At 36.9% G+C, this 22,152-nt stretch overlaps 1 protein-coding gene across 3 annotated transcripts in view; it reads left to right on the forward strand.

Annotated features, from left to right (window-relative positions):
* The window catches only part of Kdm4c (lysine demethylase 4C), a 314,587-nt gene that overhangs the window by 135,868 nt on the left and 156,567 nt on the right, over positions 1 to 22,152 (forward strand). The window lies entirely within an intron of this gene.

Here is a 22,152-nt window from a genome sequence, read left to right on the forward strand (position 1 = left end):
AATCCTAGCTACTTGTACAGAGGAGATTGGGAGGACTGTGGTTCCAGGCCAAACAGTGCAAAAAAGGTTGCCAACAGTCTGATAGCACCTGTATGCCTGCCCAACACTGTGGATTATTTACATAAATTAATTACTCTTTCATGTTGTCACACATTGACTCATTGATATAGGAAATTGTTCACAGTTATGTTAACAGAAATCATGTACAATATTTGTCCCAATGATGTAAGTGCACTTAGAAAGATGAATGTACAACATTTGTTAAATGTTACAGTTTTCCTTAGGTGGTGATTATTTTCCTCCTGATTCCCTTTGTTAATCTTTCAACATTGGCACACTTAGCTTGTTTTAACTTCACAATTGGAGAAATGGATCCAATAAATATATTTTTAAGAGATTTTTGCCTCTTGGGATAACTCGTACTTTCATTTTTATGTGATATCATTTAAAAAATGGATTAAGGCAGCAGGATGAATATGATAAAATATAACACATTATCTGAACCATTTATGTGATGAATTGATACTTTTCCTTTTTAGAAGTTAGAAAATTTCTTGCCAACTTTCCTGTGAAAAATAGCTGGAATTGGCAATAGATCTTTTTTTGTTCATTTCAGCACATTTTATGAATGGATATTTATTATGCAAAGCTTCAAACAGCTTCCGTGTACTAAAACAAGACTGGCAGACTCTTCTCACTCCATTGAGCTGATGACATACAATAGTCTGTTTATTTAATTACTTGCTTATTCAGCAGTTTTGATCCATGATGGAGTAAAGGCTCTTCCCACATTTATTTATGAGGATGAAATTGAGAGTTCTTAACATGATTTATTCTCTTTTGACCTATGGTTTGAATTAACTAGGTTGTTTGCATTCATTTTCTAAAGAAACATTTAATACTTGCAAAGCAATAATCTGAGAACCTCTGGCTTTTTTCAAATTGCTCTGGAGACAGTTCTAAGCTGCCTAGATTATAAAGCTTCCTTTATTAGAGTATAAAATACAAAATTGGTTTTGATAGCTCATTTTGAAAATAATATATTTAAGGAAGTAACATTTTGTTTCAAATAAAAGTCTCAGTGTACAATATTAGACAGACATTTTGCCAATTCTTGTTGACCTTTTCTTACTGATCCTTAAATAAGATTAGTGTTCTTGGAGAAAACTAAGGATCTTTTAAAAAGATCTACTTTAAAAATCATTTTTATTGGCTTATATCAGTTATACAAGGGTAAGGATTTTTTTTTTAACTGTTACATCTTCATACATGTTTACACTGTGTTCCAATTATGATCCACTTTTTAAAAAATGCTATAGTAAGATTACTTATAAGTAGGGGCTGGGACTATGATCTAGTGGTAGAGTACTCACCTCGCATACATGAAGCCCTGGGTTCGATTCCTCACCACCACATATATAGCAAAACCCTGATGTGGTGCTGTGGCTCAAGCGATAGAGTGCTAGCCTTGAGCAAAAAGAAGCCAGGGACAGTGCTCAGGCCCTGAGTTCAAGCCCCAGGACTGGCAAAAAACAAACCAACAAAAGATTACTTATAAGTATTAGGAAAAAAACATTAATTTTCCTAATTGGCCACCATCTCATTCTTTTCTATCAGTTTTGTTGATAGCATGTTCTCTATTCCATTTAAATATTTACTCTTTTTTTTTTTTTTGCCAGTCCTGGGCTTGGACTCAGGGCTGAGCACTGTCCCTGGCTTCTTTTTGCTCACGGCTAGCATTCTACCTCTTGAGCCACAGTGTGTGTGTGTGTGTGTGTGTGTGTGTGTGTGTGTGTGTGTGTGTGTGTGTGTGTGTGTGTGTGTTTCTGGAAGGGTGGAACTCTTTATTTTTAGGTTTCTTAGAACCTTACATAATTCTGGAGTAAGCCCTTAATGTTTGTTATGTGTAATAAAATGAGGGATATTCCTCATAATGAACCAGTCTTCTTAGCTATGCTTAATAAGTAAGATGGAAAAAAGTTGATGGTACATAATCTTCTGTTCTTCCTTTTGGGAGGTCTTTATCTCCTGGAGAGATGTTTTATATTGACTATGTAAAGTTCTTATTTTCTTCATCTCATATGTTTATTTCTTTATTTTATATGATTGTACTGTGTATTTTTTCTGAAATTTGCATACATCTTTGTTAGATTGCAAAAGGCAATCTTTCCAAAGTTAAAATCTTTTAACTAATTTAGTGTTATGAGTACTATTTCAAAGTACATAAGCCACTTGAAGGAGAGTCAGACTTAGTAATTATAGACAGTTTACAGTTTCTAAGTGGTCAGAATTCATGTAACCTTTTCTTTCCCTGTTTTATGAATTTTAGACTTTGGCAAATTCAGCAAATTCTACTTTGAGTTAATTGATTTTTTGGTCTGAGACAGAATATGCAAGTTGGTAATTGAAGGCTGTCATCTAGTCTTAAGTTATTTTGCTTCAGTCTTTATTTAGTACCACTGGAGACATTAAGAAACTTTGGCTTGAACATGGGAACAATCACATCCTTAGGGATTTCAGTTCATCATCACTTGGCCTCTGGATTAGGAACTGAATCCTCTCAGAGTTTAATTGGAACATTGCTAGAAACTGGACAGTGGAAGTCTCTGGACTTGGAGCTTAGATCTTATGTCTGGAAACCTTTCTATATATTATTGGATATTCTACTTTGGGTTTGTCGGAGTGGGACAGGGATTTTCAGTATTTTTTGGCAAGTGGTATGAGATAGGAATAATCAGTTATTTATTAGTAAAAGTGCAGAGAGATGAAAGTCTCCGTGTGTGTGTGGTGGGGGGTTGCTTTTCAGTTTTGAGAGGAGGAAAAGCTGTCTGTCATTTTGTTTTTTGCCCTTAGCTCATTCTTTCTTTTTATGTAGGACCAGGGACCATGACTCAGACCCTGAGAGCTGAGTGCAGAGGCTCCATTTCCTATAGCTGAGTTTGGGATGTCTTTGATCTAGATTCACTTAATCATGCAGCTCTCCCATTGTTTTTCCTGCAGATCTGTGTGGATTTGTGCCCCAGTCTTACAAAAGTGAAATATATCTCACAGTATGGGTAAAATATGACTGACTTAATTAATGGTTTGATGGGTTTTAGCATAGTCTTTGAAATTTCTTTTCAACTTTCTACTGTATTGTTTTATATATACTCTTGATTTCTTTCTCCATTTCCCGTACTAGTAGTACCAAGTTTATTAACTCAGTTTGAAGAAAACTTTGTATCAAAGTGGCCTATAATGTGATATATTAGCTTTAATTTCCAGAGTAATAATTACCTTAAATGGAAACAGTGACAGTTTGTCTAGTACAAAATTATTTTCAGTCTTTATTTTCAGTCTTTTTCAGGTTTTATGAAGGACTGGGATTATATCCCACCCGCAAGGCCTCTTACTCTGACTTCTGTCCATTCTTTAATTCTTTTGGAAAGGACAATGTGGCTGCTCATGACTCCTGTCTTTAAATGACTGTTTACTAGCCAGGTATAGGGTCCTGTGCCATAGCACTCATTTTTCTGAAACTGCATTTCTAACTCAGGGCTTGCCTAACCATTCCTCCTACCTGTATTAAAACATTATGCTGAATAACAATACAGCATGCTTATTTGTTGATTATTTATTTAGGACTGCTATTGTACTGCATTGCTGACTTGAATAGCTATGTTTGGAGGCCACAGTCCCTATAGTATATTGTCTGCATGAAGAGGCTGCCAGCCCCCTCTTGAGATCTGGCTAGCCTCTGGTTCTTGTGTGTTCATGCATCTACACAGCTTAGGTATACACAGCAGGAGCTCTGTGTGCTCTGTGTTTGTGTTCTTACTAATGCAGCACTTTCCTGCCTCTTTCAGGTGTACCTGTATTTTTGTAAATAGTGTATGAATGCTCCATCTATGTTGAGTTGCTCATTTGGCCTTGTAGTATTCTTATGCTTGCAGATGAAAGGCAAGGGAGCTGCTGGCTTGGTGGACCCATTTCATACTGGGCTGATTAGCATGAGGCATGATCTCCTTTTGGCATTTTTCAAGCTGCATGATCTGGAAGTCAAGAATAATGACTTTGACACAAGTTATTTTATTTGTAATGTCTTACAAACACATGTGCAAATTCTCCTTGGCACACAGTTGCTTAGAAACATCATGTCCTGTATCATGTGAGGTTTATTTTTTGTTTTTTAATTTGCCTTCTTAGCCTTTATTGAAACCCTTCTTATGAGACCTTGTTCCTTTTAAGAAAAGAAGCTTGCCTTTTGGCTGTGTTTCCAACTTGGCAAAACATCTAGGTTTTTTTTTGTTGTTGTTGTTTGTACAGTAATAGCAGTCATGATAGTGGTAGCAGCCATATCATCACAGAATAGCTATAGGTTATGACATATACTGTGATAGATGATATATGGAGGCTCTTGGTACATGGAAGGCCACCCCATTTCTTCTTTCTTTGTATGAAACTGTGGTTCCTTCACAGACAAATCTTGTTTTGTCAATAGATGCCTATGTGAAATGGGTATTTAGTCTCTGTATCTTGTTGCCACAGTGTGTTCTCTGTAGGACACACAGCTGTTGCGTGGAATAGGTTGTTCATATTATGACAGGAGCAGAAGGATGCTATGGAGATTGAATAAAATGATGATCCATACTTGTTACTAAGAGTCAGTGAGCTGGGTCTCTATACTATATACTTTTCCTTCTTGGCTAGACAAACTTATACAGTTTACCTAGCTCTTCTGAATTTCACATTCCTCAGCTGTAACACACATAATTAGAGTATATATATTTTGAGTTTATGTTGGTAATAATAATACATTACCAGAATTTTGAAGAATTTGCACTTAAAAGGTCAAAGAGAGGTTAGGTGGTGAAATGGTATGGGTTCTGTGTATGTTGCTCCTTAAAGAAAAGAATATTGTAGACATAAAAGCATTAATTACAACATTTGGGCTATGGTATAGCCAAGTGGTATGTATAATAGTTTTGTATTTTTAAAAATTATTTTTAGACTATTTAAAATTTTTATTTTAAGTAGTTGTACAAAGAAGTTGCCATTCAACAAAGCAGTTTATGAATATAATGCACCTTGATCAGTGTCACCCCTTTCAACATTCTTATTCATCCTTCTCCAATGTACCCCTTCCCTCACTTCTTAAAATTTTGTAGGGTATGCATTGATCTTTCTTTCTTTCTTTCCCTCCCTCCATTTCTTTCCTCCCTTCCCTCCCCTCTCCCTCCCCTTTCCTCTCTCCCTGTCTCTGTCTCCCTTCTCTCTCTCTTCCTCTTTCTCATCTTCTTCTTTCTCTCTCTCTCTCTCTGCATAAAGCTTTATTGTCATCTGGTCAAAGGCTTGGGGGGCTCCAAGGTGGTTACTTAGGAAGTTTCCCAGTGGCTAGAGGGAGTGGTTCAGGTGAGAACCCTGATGTCAAGTAATGCAGAGATGGCCCTCAAAAGCTGCCAGACTCTAGAGTCTTGTAGTCATACTTAAGAGTGAGACATTTGAAGAGATACTCGCACAGCCCGGCCTGAGGGGCTGCCAGCCTGTGGAGGTTGGTTGGGTGGCCGCCTGTCTTTTTGATGAGCTTCACATCTTCATCCAGGATGTAGTTCTTCAGCAAGTCATAGGGATGGGGATCTGTGCAAGCAGAAACCCAAGCATGAAGAGCCCTTGGTTCAGGTTCTTCTCCAGAGCAGCTTCCACAGTTTTATCCCATTCATCTTGAGAAGACTTCTGTACATCGTGCAACAGCTGAGTGGCTGCCACGCTGGTTCTGTACCTTCAGGAGATGGTGGGCGCCCTCACACTTCTCTTCCATCAACTGGTGGAAGAAGGAGCCCATCTGCCATTCAGAGCCACATTGTAGTCACAATTGAAACGGTAGCCCAGAGAAAGGCAGGTGTAGGATGCCAGCAAATGCACATTGGCCAGGCGGTTGACAGCAGCCTCCCTTGCGGTGGAATAATCCTCACCAATCTGGGAGGTCGTTGATACAGGACCCCACCTCTTTCAAATACCTATTTCTTGGTGTTTATATTGTTGCCTTTTTGAGTGTTTCCCTGTGATTCTCAGGAATGCAACATGTTGCAAAGAAAGTCAGACTTTTTCCTTTTATGAAAGAGGAAAATCTGCAAATCTTTCTCTCACACTGAAGGAGATAGGTCAGAGGTACAAGAACAGGCTGGATAGGCCCAGCTGGACTTGGCCATGACCTCTGACCTCTTTGCCTAGAAAGAACTTGATGCAAAATACTATGGCAGTTCCCTCCTTTTTCCTGACTTCCTTCATTGTTCAGTTTTTTTTTTTTTTTTTTTTTTTACAATGAGATCACAGAGGCACCGAGCTGCCCATGTGTACAGCTTCATTAGCAAGGTGAGCCTGGGGTTTGGCCTGCTTCATCTGCATACTAGGTTCATTTCCTGAAATAAAAGATACTTCTCCCCAAGGCAGCCCTTATTCCTTTGCACAGTTGACATTGACTCTGGATTGCATATGGTGCAGGGAGGGAAAATGAGACTAGGCCTCCATGGAGAGAAAGACATTCTGGCCCAAGCCCAGAATGTCAGAATTATGGGTAGGAGGTAGACTCTTTCTTTTTGTTCAGGTCCTGGGGCTTAAACTTGGGGCCCGGGAATTGTCCCTGATCAATTTTGCTCCAGGTTAATACTGTATGGATTGAGCCATACTCCACTTGTGGCCTTTTGGTGATTAATTGGAGATTTAAGTCTATGGACTTTTTTTCTGCCTGGGTTGGCTTTGAATCACAATCCTTAGATTTTAGCTTCCTGGCTAGTATTACAGGTAAGAGCCACTGGTGCTCAATATGGAGAAAATTTTTAATTCTGGTAGGTATTTCTGAAACTGATTCATAGTGTTCTCTTTTTACCTGTCATCACCACAAATTTGTCAAGCAATTGAAATAATACATTAGGATGTTTGCAGTAGAAAAAAGTAATTACTATGATAGCAGCTAAGGACAAAGTACATAGTTATGGGTAAGGAATGTTTATTTCTTTTTTTTGAATACTTTAGCTATAAAGTTTAGAATACATTGTACCTGCTTTCACATGTAATTTTATGATAATATTATTAGGGAGAAGATAATAGGGTTATTAGGATGTATTGTATAGTCTTAGAAAGAAATCATAAGATTCCCTTTATGCTTTTAGCCTAATGCCTAGAGTAAAACATTTATTGTTGTTCTTACACTTTTTCTTCCTAATTTAGAGATACTTAGTAATACCATGAAGAAACAATTCAGCCTGATTTAGTTCTACTTCAACACTATTTCTTAAAAAAAGCGTGAGAAGAGAAAGCTTTTTATGATTTACAGTTTATTTAACACTTTTGGAATGGTCTCTCATCAGTTTTGGACTGCTCGTCCTTAATGGATCATAGGGGAGAGCAATTCACCCCTCCCCTCCCATCTATGTTTACTGTGTTGATATTTCCTTGTCCCTGCCCTAGGAAAGCAATTTGGAACTTTCCATTCCTGTGACAGATAGTCATGTGCCCTGCTTCTCTTTATCTTTACTTCAGTTTTCAGGGGAACCTAATAATTGGCATTTACAGCTTTACCCTGGATGAATGGAAAGATCTCTTAGGGGGTTTTCACTTCAGTCAGATTTACCGAGGAAATTTGTATCTATGGCCCTTCCTTGGATTTGTTTCATTTTCTGAGTTTATACTACAGTTCCTGAGACAATTCTTAGACATGTATGTGAATTGTAATATATAGCCAGGTATGCTAATTCTGTGAAATTGTAGTCGTTAGGCCACGTGAGTGATGACTGCATTCATACATTGTTATACACAATATGATAGTTATATACATCTTCCTTTGAGTTGTAATGAAAAAGAAATGCCTGTCAGCTTAATTTATCACCAGACATGTTCTTATTTAAAGACCTTTCAAGCGAAATAAAAAGCTTGACCTAAGATTATGGTTACTACAGACTTGACAGCAGCTGTGACTGTGGTATAAAATACTACCAGAGTCTTGCCTGTCATAACATCTGTATAGTTCATATGAAAAGCTGTTAAATGCAGTGAGTATTCTTAGGTATGGTAACAACTCAGATAATCACTCCAATCAGAAATCTGATGTGTTATGTGGTCCAAGTCCTTGAGCTATCCATGAGTGGTCATGGCAGCCAGTGTGTCTTCCATCATTCCTCTGCCAACGCAGATGAGCTTCAGTCCTGACACTTATCAGCTGTTCACTCTTCCATTCCACAGTAGCCCCAAAGCAGTGGTGAGAAGGAGAAAAGGAACCTCTTTAAAGACTACACTTGAAGAATGGTTTAAAACTTCTCCCATGCATTTGTTTGTTCCATGCCTGAGTATTGCCCGGTGTAGCTTAGACTGGTGTAAGGCTTCTCCCTTTCAATGATGCTCTAATTTATGAGAATCTCTGTTTTTATTCACTGGATGTATAGCAGCTCCCAGTTGTGACTGTTCGAATATTTCCAAGCATTCTCAGATTTTCTCTTTGAGTGTGTGTGTGTGTGTGTGTGTGTGTGTGTGTGTGTGTGTGTGTGTGTGTGTATTGGTCTGCAGGGCAGAGAGGAGGTGGTGGCAAAAATCAGTTGCAGTTGAGAACCACCCATGAGTGGACATTTCAGTTTGGCATGACAACCAGGCAAGCACAGTGAAAAATAGTACCAGATATAATTGTGTGCTGCAGCAAGCATGAGCCTCATGGTATGCTGTGATAGAACAGAAGTGGTCCAAGTGCCTCCAAAGCACTTGCTAATTTGCCTTGTTTTTCTCAGGTTGACACTTGAGCACTTGGCAGTGCTTCTTGAAGAGCGATACAAGTTAGTTTTTATTGTAATATAATTTGGCTTTTAAGCACTAAGAAAATGTTCACTAAAGGCTGTATCCAAAATTTCCTTTGATATCCTAATTAAGTATTTCTTCTGCTAAACACTCATGAAATAGCAAAAGACATTTTAAGTTATCCAGTGGTATTTATATGGTCTAGTCATTTACCTCTTACTATATACATGCAATACTGAGTATGAATGCAGTCAATTTTCATATGGTTTAGAAGGTGGAGATTGAGAGAATTGTGGTTGGAGGCCAGTTGGCAGGGGACTGTTAGTGAGACCCCAAATGCAAGACTATCTAAAAAAATTACCTAAAACACAAGAGTCTGATGGTATAGCTTAAATGGTAGAGCACCTGTCTAGTAAGCATGAGTCTCTATCCCCCCAATAGATTTATTATTACTGATAAACTTGGTTAGTAAAAATTAAAACACATTCCCTTAGAGGTAGTAATGGTAATGTTAAAGTTCAGGGCAAAAGTGAATTAATTTGTATGTATTATATGTATAGAATGTCACATTGTAACTATTTCCTATTAAAGAGAATATAACACTTGTAGATAGCCTAATTCATCAGCTCATCCATGTTATCATAACTCATATATTGGAGTGTAATATGAACAATGAAAAGTAAAATTTTCTTGCCTCTCAATCAAAGACAAAGGTAGAAAGTTGATTACTTCTTTGGTATCTAACTGTGCTCCTTTTTTGTAAGAATCTCTTTACTTGCCATAATTGTTTTTTCATGACATTGCTTCTCAAAGTAAATTTCCATCATTTTAAATTCTTTATCCTATTGGCTTGTAGTGTTTGAAGGTTGTTATTGGTGCAGCTTCTGTGTCTGCTAGCCTTCTGAGTTCATTTGTTAATTCAGCTACTGGGCAGGTTATATTTGCTAATATGTATTATGTACTAATGTCAGAGGAAGAGAAAACTTGGAGGAGTGGTGGGACACTTGAGAAGCATCAGGTGGCTACATTGGGTTAGTTTTTGATGGAATGAATTGGACTGAGTGAGAAAAAGAGAAGCCAATATGATTGGTTGAAAGAAGTTCTTTTCTAGCCAGGTGGGTTGGCACATGCCTGTAATCCTAGCTATTCAAGAGGCTGAGATCTGAGGATTGCAGTTTGAAGCTATCCTGAGCAGGAAACTTAATGAGACTCTTATCTCTAATTAATCACAGAAAAAGCTAGAAGTAGGACAGTGCTAGCCTTGAGCAAAAGAAGCTCAGAGACAGAGTCCAGGCCAACTTCAAGCCCTAACACTGGCAAACAATAAAAATAACAAAAGGAAAAACAAACACCATCTTCTTGCTTGGGCTGGGAATGTGGCTTGGTGGTAGAGTGCTTGCCTAGCATATATGAAGTCCTTGGTTCAATTCCTCAATACCACATGAATAGATAAAGCCAGAAATGGCATTGTGGCTGAAGTGGTAGATCTCTAGCCTTGAGCACAGAGAGGTATAGGGACAAAGCTGAGGCCTCTAGTTCAAGTCCCCGGTCAAACATTGTTACCCCCTTCCTTGTTGTAACCCCTCTGTATACCATCTTAATTCAGTTTAATCAAATTTTAAAAATCTTAAAAAAAAAAAAAGACGTGTGTAGACACATCTCTTTTAGGACACTCAACTGAACTTGCATTAACATTCAGTACACGTTCATAGCATAAGGTCCCTGACTGTAAAAACATTTTTATTTACTTAGCGGTAATTTAAGAATAGTTCATTTGAATATGAGATGTAGATAACTCATCCAGTGTTAAGAAATGCCAAATGACATTTGGGTAGCCAATTCATTAATATTCAATTGAGTTAAGCATAACTAGGATTTTCAGCTTCTGAAGTAACCACATAAGGCCATGTGAAGCAATGCTTTATGGTTTCTGTTAAGCAATATGTAAACAATGATCTTTTTAATCACTTTGATTTTATTATGGAAACAAAAAGTACTATAAATCTTTCAGCATTTACATTTTTACATAATAAATCCAAATGGTAGATTCCATAAAATGGAATGTATTTCTTTGTTCCTTTAACAGAAAATATGACATCAACTTGAACTGCTACTATTTCAGTGTTTCCTCTATTCATTTGAGTTATAATATGTAATAGCAGTAGGTAACACAAAACTTTATTCCTTTGCTTTTTAGATTATGTTCTTTTATTATTACTTTGAAAAAAGTTACGTAAAGGTAATGTGCAGAGGAGTTCTATTTATATAAATCAAGTATTGGGCACATTTCTTTTTGAATAGTGTTACCTCTTCACTTTTTTATTAGTTTTTTATTTTAGAAAATCTAAATCAAATTATACATATAAATGTTATGTTAAATTGAAACCCTCCTGTATAGATAGATACTTGAAAGTTAACAACTTCTTCCTCTCCTCCCCCACTCCCCTCCCTTCCTCCCTCCTCCCTCCTCCCTCCTCCCGCCTCCCTCCTCCTCCTCCTCCTCCTCCTCCTCCTCCCCCCCCTCCTCCTCCTCCTCCTCCTCCTCCTCCCCCTCCCCCTCCCCCTCCCCCTCCCCCTCCCCCTCCCCCTCCCCCCAACTCAGGGCCTGGGCACTCTTTCTGACCTTCTTTTGTTCAAGGCTATCCTTTTACCACTTGAGCCACTGCTCCACCTCTAGGTTTTTGGTGATTGTAGATAAGAGTCTTATATACTTTACAGTTGGCTTTAAAACATTATCCTCAGATCTCATCCTCCTGAGTAACTAAGATTATAGATGTGAGTTGTCAGCACCTGGCAATAATAATTTTTTAAAAAAGAAATCAGCATCAGCAGAAAAGTGCTGTATATAAAGTATGAAATCCCAGATCTATGAACTTAAAAAAAACAACTTTTAGTACCTTTTGATGGACATGATTTCTATTTAGGTGACCTAAAATTTAAATCAGTAGTAAACTGTGGTACCATACTCCTTGGGTTTGAATCTTGCATTTAATACAACCTTTGGCATACTAATTAACCTTTCAACATGTTGTTTTTTTCTTGTCTGATACACATGGATAATAATTATGCCAACCTCAGAGGGTTGAGTTATTAAATGTAATGTCTTTAGAATAGTTCTTGGCATTTAGTAAGTAATATGCTTGAAGTAAACAAGTAAGTACAAGTAAGGAGCAGACAAATGATTTCATTAGTGTCAATAAAAATTGAAAATATATCACATTTCCCCCTACCTAATCATTAATTAATGCACTAAGTAGTTATTAAACCTCAGGGTCAGTAGTTGTAATGATGGGCTGGTTAAGTGTGGTTAGTTTTTGTCCTATTATTAGTAAGCTCAAAGACTGACATATATGCAGTTATTACATAATTATTTATTACTGGTATTTGTGATACACAGTAATGGCATTGGCTTCTTGATAGTGCTAACTGAAGTAGTTCATTGGCATTTAAGGCAAGGTATGAAGAAAATTGAGTGGGTAAATATGGTTAATGTCGCAGAGGGATGAGACTATTAGGAGGACTCTTAAATTATTTAACTCATTGTTATTAAAGGAATAACAGTAGTCAAAGAAAACCTGGATTACTACTGATGTTTCCATTGCTTTTTAACTGAGTATGCTCTTTTTAGCTGCAGGTATAGCTGTCTGTGAGATCCTGGGCTCAGTCCATAGCACTGAAAAAACAAAGACAAACAAAACAACAACCACAAATACTATTGAATCTACTCTGCAACATGCCTTGCTTTGTGTCATCCATGTCTTTCTCCAAGCACATTTCTTTTCTCACTTTTCAGCCCTCTTTTTGCCTTAAGGTCCCTAAGGTCCCTAAAGTCCTCTGCTCCACAGTGTGTTTGTCCGTCACCCTGTGGGCTTCGTAAACACACTTCTTTTCATCTCACAATATCTTCCCATCATGTTTGCAACTATTCCAAAGCCAACCTTATTGGAGGAATATTTGAACTTTTGGGAAATTGGTAGGGAGAAGTTTTTGCAAGTCATTGGAACGAATAATTTTGACTACTTGAAAATTAAGAATATAACTTTGATCTTATAACTTAACTCAAGGAATATTCTAGCTTAGAATGTTAAAGATTACCTTATTTAAATTCTGCCTAAGTTATTTTCTTAAATATTTATTTTATGTTCGTCTGTGTTTTTCATCCTCTGATTTCTCATTCTTGTCAAGTCATAGCAAATTCCTCATTTCTAAGAGGTAACTATATATGGCTTGGCTTTCTACTAAAACAGCTTGGTTGTTATTAATTTGTAATGAAATAGTACCAATTAATAGGAAATAAAATAGAGAGGTAGTTCTTGCTATGTTAGCATAGGAACCCTGTGAATTTGAATCAAACCATTATGCAATGCAATGCCTAAAAACACTATACTTACTATTTTCTGGTTCAAATATACATCATAACTGAGTTGTGATAAAATGAGAGCATCAAGGTCTTTGTGTCTATAACGCATAGTAAACTCAGGGCATGTGGAAGATGTTTTCTATCATTAGTGAGAAATTCTTTTTCATTACAGTCACCAATACCTTTCTGTAAAATGTTTTAGGAAATAACAATTGATGTTTAAAATAGGCTCCTCCATCTTATACTTATGATCTTAAGAGACTAAGCATAAGTGAAGAAGTGCACCAGTAGTTTACTGCTGCCCAAAAGACACCTTGTGTACCATTTCTGAATTTACTGTGTCTCTTGATGGGATAGTTTCTCATGCTACATATACTGTAGAAATTGTAAGCCCTGCTTAAGGTCTTCTCAGCAAGGACTCTGACCTGTTATTGGCGAAATTGTTTGTTTTGTTTTTGTTGCCAGTTCTGGGGCTTGGACTTAGGGCCTAAGCACTGTCCCTGGCTTCTTTTTGCTCAAGGCTAGCACTCTACCTTTTTTTTTTTTTTTTTTTTTTAAATGATGGGTTTTTATTTTATTTATTTTATTTTTTATTTTATTTTTTGGCCAGTCCTGGGCCTTGGACTCAGGGCCTAAGCACTGGTCCCTGGCTTCTTCCCGCTCAAGGCTAGCACTCTGCCACTTGAGCCACAGCGCTGCTTCTGGCCGTTTTCTGTATATGTGGTGCTGTGGGGAATCGAACCTAGGGCCTCGTGTATCCGAGGCAGGCACTCTTGCCACTAGGCTATATCCCCAGCCCCAGCACTCTACCTTTTGTGAGCCTCAGCGCCACTTCTGGCTTTTCTATTTATGTGGTGCTGAGGAATGGAACCCAGGGCTTCATGCATGCTAGGCAAGCACTCTACCTATAAGCCACATTCCTAGCCCTGTGGCGAGATTATTGAATGTTGCTATTGCCTCCAAGTAATTAGGTTTAACTGTTTGCACATATTTTCATAAAGAAAGAATGTTAAAGTAGTAAAAAATTTGAAACAGAAGATTCTTCCTTTCTTTTATATATTTGCTTTATTGAAACTGCCAGAAGTCCAGAGTAAAAATGGTGCTATTCTTTGAAAATTAAGTTTCCAATAACCTTTGTAGTTCAAGGTCAATAACTTAATTATACTTTTTGAATGTTGTTCATTTTTAGAAGCTTAGCAATTTTATATCATGGGGGTTGCTGATTATCATAGTCTTGACATTTTATCATTACTAAAATTACTATTTCCACCTGAGAATTAAAATCAGATTGTGGTGTGTGTGTGTGTGTGTGTGTGTGTGTGTGTGTGTGTGTGTGTGTGCGCGTGCGTGTGCATGCACGTGTGCAGGTCTTGGGGTTTAAATTCAGGACTTGGGTGATTTCCCTGAACTTTTTTTTTTTTTTTTTTTATTGTGAAGGCGATATACAGAGGGGTTGGAATTACATAGGTTAGGAAATGAGAAAAATTCTTGTCAAACATTGTTACTCTCTCCCTCATTTTCACCTGCTATCACCTCCCCACAAGTTGTTATTTCCAACCTAGTGTCTTGTGAGTAACACTGTTGCATTGGTTCACCCTTTGTTCTTTGACCATTTCTGTGATTCCACTTCCCATCCCCAATACAGAGGGTACCAAAATAAAAAATAAAAAAAAACAAAACAAAACAGTGACAATGAAGTAAACCAAAGGAAAAATTTAAAAAGGAAGAAAAAAATTACTGCATACAATACACTTAAAAAAAACAACAACTCTTATTTCCGTATCTTGTTGTTCATTTCTATTAGCATCATTTTATAAGGTCATATGTACATAGCTATTGAGCTATTCTGCTCAAGGCTGGTGATCTACCATTTGAGCCATAGTGCACTTGCAGTTTTTTCTGAGAAGTTCGTTGGAGATAAGGGTCTCATGGACTTTTCCTGCCTGGACTGGCTTCAAACCACGATTCTCATATCTAATCCTCCTGAGTAGTAGATTTCAGTCAAGAGCCACTAATGCCCACCAGCAAGGTGGTATTTTTAATTGGGTTTAGATCAAGAATTTTTAGCAATTCTAGGATAGGAATATGCAATTTCTGTTGCATTAATTATTAATTGCTATTTTGATGTCTCTTGTTGCTTTGTAGCTAGGAATACATGTGTACAGGGACAAACATTCTTCCTGAAGGCTTTTTCATGTGTTCTAACTGGTTTATTTAGCATGTTTGTTAATTAAGCTGCCATATAAAAATCAAGCCTCTGATGAAAATTGGGGTTATCGGTTTAACTTTAGGCCTTAAATTCCAAACATGTTAATTGAACTTAATTGTTTGGACACATGTAAATTGGAAATGTAAAATAGTCTTCAGTTTTAGGAGGTTTATATATGTATATCTGTATATATACTGTTGCTGTTTATTAGTTTTATTTTCATTTATATGTGCGATGGAGTATATTATTGTCTTATCTAATAACTCATTCCAACCCATTCTGACAATAAAATAAATTTTTTCATGAGTCTAGTTTCAATTGTAGATATATTTACAGAAACAGACCTAGAGAACTATTTTTTATTTGAATTTTTTCTGTGTTTATACATGGTTATAATGTTTTCTCAGTATTACGATTAGAAGTTTAATGTTAAGTGTATTGATTTTGTCCTAAGATAGATTTATTGTGCTGACATTCTCAAAGCTATCTCCTTCTAACTCCTATGAATATGGAAAGTAAGTATATTCTCTAGGCATCTTGGCATCACTTCTCAAACTTTATTCTCTGACAAATTCCTTCATAGGCAGTTGTTTTCAGGTTGGAATAAAGGTGTCTGTTTTCTTCTCTCGGCTGGATGGGGGAGAATGCTGAAAGGAGTGGAAAATAATATTGCAAACAAAAATCCCACAAAATCTGACAAGCTAGGAACCAATCCCCATCAATCCTGTTGGCATGGTTGTGTCATATGCATATCTTACTACTGCGGCCTTCTGGATGGAACATTCTATTGCTCAGTCTCTCCTATGTAACACATAGATAGTCTTTGCTAGGAGGAGAATCAAAATCCTTTTTTTTTTTTAAGTTAGCAAACTTTCTAATGAGGAGAAGTCTTAGGAGTGAGTCATTCAATGAACTCGGTAGTGTCTTCAGCCAGTGACATCAGTTGTAATTTTTTTTTTTTTAATTGGGTAGTGGAGGAATTAATGGATAGTAAGCAATAGGTAAAAAGGCCCTGTGGAGTTCCCCAAACACTAAGCAATGGTGAAAGTTGACAATTTATTCCAGTATCCGTTTTGTCTCATGTAAGTAGCTTATTTATGAAACTTGGTACCTGCCAGAACATGCTAGGTACCAAAGTATTTGTAGACTAAAACACTGTTGAAATTGTGGGCATTATTACAGCAGCACACGTGCTTGAAGATAATGTACTTTAATATTTGTTTAAAGAGCCAGACCTCCTTTTCAGTGGTTTTCAGTGAACATTGCATTGAGATGGAAAGTAAAAGCTTTTGATGGGATAGGAGTCATCATTTTGGACTGTGAAAGGAAGCCTTGCCATTCATATTCTTGGGTTAGAGATATTATAGATAGATCAGGTTATAGTAGTTTGTGGCATTTTGGTAAATTTCCAGTGGCATTGGAATAATGAGAATGGTTTTCAGCTTACTTCCTGTATTCTTCAAGTAGGAGAACCAAGACGAGCAGCCTCATAATAAATGTTCATTCCTTAAAAATATCACTATTCACGGGCTCATACCTGTAATCCTAGCTACTCAGGAGGCTTGTGATCTCAGGATTGTGGTTTGAAGCCAGCCCAGGCAGGAACACCCATGAGAAAACTCTCTCTTATCCCCAATTAACTACCCAAAAAGCTGGAAGTGGAGCAGTAGCTACAAGTGGTAGAGTGCTAGCTCAGTGACAACACCCAGGCCCTGAGTTCAAGCCCCAAGAGTAGTGTGCACTTGAAGAGACCCCCCCTCCCGGCCCCCTTATACTTCCCTACTCTCTCTTCTCAGCAGCAGACCTTGGAATGTAAACCAAACTAAACCCTAATTAGTTACTGCTGCACTAACTTGCTCATTCTCATTGTTCTGGCCACCTTTTCCCTTCATGTTGTCCCGCAGACTCATGAGAAATGGTTTTTGCATTCTAACTTAATGGGTAGCTTTTGTGTATGTTCAGTAGTATAGGTAGCTTATCCTGTTTTTCCTCCTTTTCCTCTCTAATTTCATGGCAGTGGTGGATTGTAACTTGACATATCTGAGATAGTAAATGAAACTACTGTCACATAATGATTTCTTATTACACATATAGGTGAATAATTCTATGATCATTGGATAACTTGTACAAAGACAGAGTACAAATGGATAGAATCATTTTAAAGTGACATTTATTGCTTGGCAGAACATGGGGTTGATAATGGCTATATTTATGATTGGTTTTGGAGTTATTCCTGTTTGGGTTTAAATATATTACAACTGCATGTGAATATGAGGACATGGCTGTCATTAAAGTTGCATTTATTATCTAGTGTGCTTTTACATTAGGAATGATTAATGAGTTTCTGTTGAGTAAAAATAGACCTAGTATCACAAAATCACTTGTTTGATTCTATGGTTGGTCCCTCTATCCCTTGGCTCAATGAACAGATTTTCTTGTTAAAGCCTGATAATGATTCATTACAAAAATGACTATCTTATATTTCATTTGACTTACCAGTTTCTTAGAGAGTAAATGTTGAGCTTGAAATTGTAGTTTATAGCTGAATATTATTTGCTGGCTAAAGAAAGTACCTTAATATTTTTGATGTTTGCTATTTTAAGTAAGGTAAAAAATCCGTACTTACTAACAAAAGTACCTTAGAGGATTCTAATCAAAGAGTGTACACACATGGTCAAGTAATGTAATTTCTGAGGTAACTTACATAACTAGAAAATGAGACACATCATTAAATCAAATAGAATAAATTGTCATTTATGGCTTCTTACATTATTGGCAATAGTCTAGTGTATTAGCAATTATCCAACTTATAATAATGGAGTTTATACTATTGATGTGACAGACAAGCAGTGGTAAAACAGACCTGAGCCCTGTTTCATATGATACAGTTTCTAGTGCCAAAAATACCTGTTGCCTCAAAATATAGTATTATTATACAGTGTGTGTAAATGATCTGAAGGAAAATAACAAAGCAAAGCATTATGAAGCATGATAAGTTTGACCTGAGTGAGGACATCAATAGCAAGAGTGGAAACTTGCTTCACTAAGACATCCCTGTATTTAATACAATTACTCTTGGTAGCATTTCTACTCCAACTTTGGGGCTTTAGCCTACTCCTGGCCTTTTCTTTTCTAGATAAATCCTTTCCCCTTTTCCACTCCTTAGTTGTTCCCCAAATCTGATGTAACAAAATGAAGTAATGAATGACTTACTTGATTAGGTGTTTTCTTTGCCTAATGGTAATATATTTCCATATCATAAAACATTCTTCCATAAAATTCATTTTGGGTGCTATACCATTTTTTTTTTTTTCCCTTTTCTGGCATTGGGGCTTGAACTCTGCCTGGCTCTGTCCCTGAGCTTTTTCCACTCAAGCTAGTGTGCTACTACTTTGAGCCACAGTAGCACTTCTAGTTTTCTGGAGATTAATTGGAGATAAGAATCTCATGGACTTTACTCCTAGGGCTGTCTGATATGATTCATTACAAGAATGACCATCTCATATTTCATTTGACTTAACCACAAATCCTCAGATTTCAGCCTCCTGAGTAGCTAGGATTACAGGTGTGAGCCACCAGCACCCAACTTTTTTTTTTTTTTTCAAGGAAAATATTTTTGTCAATTTTTAGATCTTTAATGAGTACAGCTTCGCTAAACATTCTTTTTTGTTTTTTTACTTGCCAGAATTCTTTAATGAGAAAACTCAGTAGATGTGATGAGTTTTAGCACAGATATATAGCTAGATGGACATATAAAGAATGGCATACTGGTTTTACATCAGTGTTTAAGTCACAGCCAATAATTGTACACCAATTTAACAATATTTGTCTTGTATGAATTTAAGACACACCCATACCATCTTCTTCCTACACTGTTTCTTCAATTCCCTTTCCTGAGACTTCACTAACAAATGATGTTTACACACACACACACACGGAACACACATACACACTCTGCACATAGATTTTACAGCATGCAAATGAATGCTAAACATTCTTAAAGTCATGTTGATGTATTAAAATAAAAAGTGGTAGAGTGCTAGCTTTGAACAAAAAAAAAAACTCAAGGAAAGTGCCTGCTTCTTGAGTTCAAGGCCCAGGACTGGCATAACAAAACAGTTTCTCCATATTAATTGATGTTGTTTTATATTTGGCTCTTAAGAAATAGGGATGCTTAAATTCATGGTATGTGTTTCTATATTCTGTTTATTTTTTTCCTTTTTCATGTTGAATATATCTACCTTTTCTGTACTTTAACTTATTTCTCCTCATACTAGTGTTTGACACATGCAAAAGATGGAAGAGGATAGTAGAAGGGGATGCTGCCTTTATCCCAGATTCAGCAGAAGTGAATAGAGTTAAAAGGTCACTATCATCAGCTTGATACTATGCAGTGAGAATCCTCTTGTGAAACTTGGAAGACAGCTGGCTCTGTATTCAGGCCCTTGGATTACTCATTTTCTTCCATGTAACTAATGGTTTCTCAGAAAATCCCAGAGAAGCTGGTGTGTTAAATATTGAATCTTACATATTTTCAATTTATGTTTTTTTTCCCCCTCCATGTCCTGTCCTTATGTCATCCAGCAAGTTCCTAAGGATTTTGTACTTTGAATTATGAAAAATAAAGGATTTATTCTCTAACTTCTGCTCTGGGTGCGAGACAAATTTCTTCTTCTTCTTCTTCTTTTTTTTTTTTTTTTTTTTTGCCAGTCTTGGGGCTTCAACTCAGGGCCTGAGCACTGTCTCTGGTGTCTTTTTGCACTCTGCCAATTTGAGCCACAGCAACACTTCTGGCCTTTTATGTATGTGTGGTGCTGAGGAATCGAACCTAGGGCTTCATGTATACAAGGGCAAGCACTCTTGCCACTAGGCTATATTCCCAGCCCCAACGAGACAAACTTCTTATTGTATCAACTTAGTAATTTAAGAAGGGATAACTTCACTTTAGGATATAGTGTATGGCAGAATGTTTGCCTAAAATATATTAGGCCCTGGCTTCCATGCCCTGCATTGCTAAAGCAAACAAACTAGGGGGCTTAGATGGTTGAGGTGTGGTTCCAGGCCAGTGGGGCAGAAAACAATTCTCATTTGATGGATGTGGTAGCACAAACCTATTATCTTGCTATGGAGATAACTAACATAAACAGATTACAGGCAGGAGGTAAGACTCTTATCTCAAAAATAACAAGCAAAAGTTTGGGAGACTGATTGGTTGAAACTGTCTACTTACAAGCACGAGTTCAAACTTTATTGCTGTTTCCTCCCAACCCTGAAAATAAAAGGGAACAAACAAAACCATGGCTAACGAGGAGTATCTGAAAGACCTTCTATCTGACTATTCTCATAAAAATGTTCAGCAGGATTATACATTTGTATTCCTCCATGCTTTTCTTCTCTGCTCTTGTCTATGATGTTATACATGCAAATGAAAAAATGCATGTATTCATAACAAATTTGGCTTCCAAAAGTATACAGAGCATTATTTTTATCTGATCTTGTCTCAAATTATCATTCATATTAGCTGTGAAACAGAGTGCCTGAATCTAGAACAAAATAACTTCATCTGCCCCTGAATACTAAAGAGTTCAATTTCATGCTGTGTTTTATATGGCACAGCAGGGGTAGATTGTTTAATATCAGTAACTCTGAACTTCTTCAACCTTTCTCTCAGATATTCAGGTATGTGTTGAGCAGCAGAAATCCAAAAATAATTTCTACAGAATATTTTGGAGACCCCTGGAGCAAGCTATTTGTATCCATTTCTCTTCTTTCTTGCACAATTTTTCTTTGTCTGTTTGAATAGTATTCTCATGGGTCAGAAAGATTGAGTTTCTCATCCCACACCTTAAATTGCTTTATAATTGCCTTACTTTATAAGGCAGACATATCCTGGTTCTGGGAAGACTGAAAATATTCAGAAGAAATTAATCTGAACCTATTAGAAATAGGACAAGAGGAGGGAAAATTATTTTGGAAAATTGTTAGCTAGACTGGAAAAACTCTATCAACAGGCATGCTAGTGTGCATAGAAAGCAAAAGTAGTGAGCTTCAGACATTTGTTCTCTGCTCTTCTTTCAATTTGCTTGCAGGTCATACCTAAAGGAATTTAGCAACGAAACGTGTGGCCCACATTTAAATTAAAAAACATTTTTAATATTTTGAACTTGATTTGGAATCGAGTGGATAAAAATATAGGAATTTTAGATTTCACTTTATCAAAGGCTATATATAGTTCTTATTAAGAATAAGATTGAATAAATGCTCTGCACATCTGGTTCTGTGTGTGTGTATGTGTGTGTCTGTGTCTGTGTGTGTCTGTGTGTCTGTGTCTATGTACTTAAAGGTTACATATATAAGCCAGGTACTGCTGGCTCACACCTGTAATCCTAGCTACTAAAGAGCCTGAGATCTGAGGATCACAATTCAGAGCCAGCATGGGCAGGAATGTATGTGAGACTCTTATCTCCATCCACCAAAAAACCAGAAGTGGAGCTATGGCTCAGAGTGGTAGAATGCTAGCCTTGAGCAGCAAATCTTAGGGACAGTGCCCAGGCCTTGAGTTCAAACCCCATGAATGATAAAAAAAGTAAGAAGGTTATGTATGTAATAAGTATTTAAGGACTTTTTGTTCTACAAGTAATATGCTTGTATATATATATGTATAATATACTTCTAACATACTTCTGCATATGACAGACAGAATATATACAAAAACAGAGTAGAGGGATGTACAGATAGGGCAAAGGAAAGTGTTTTGATTAAAATCAGAATAAGAAATTCAGTCCTGCTATAATACTATACTTACATGAAATATCCTTTTGTT

The sequence above is a fragment of the Perognathus longimembris genome, chromosome 1 (genome assembly GCF_023159225.1).
Source record: "Perognathus longimembris pacificus isolate PPM17 chromosome 1, ASM2315922v1, whole genome shotgun sequence".
In the NCBI taxonomy this organism is placed as follows: domain Eukaryota; kingdom Metazoa; phylum Chordata; class Mammalia; order Rodentia; family Heteromyidae; genus Perognathus; species Perognathus longimembris.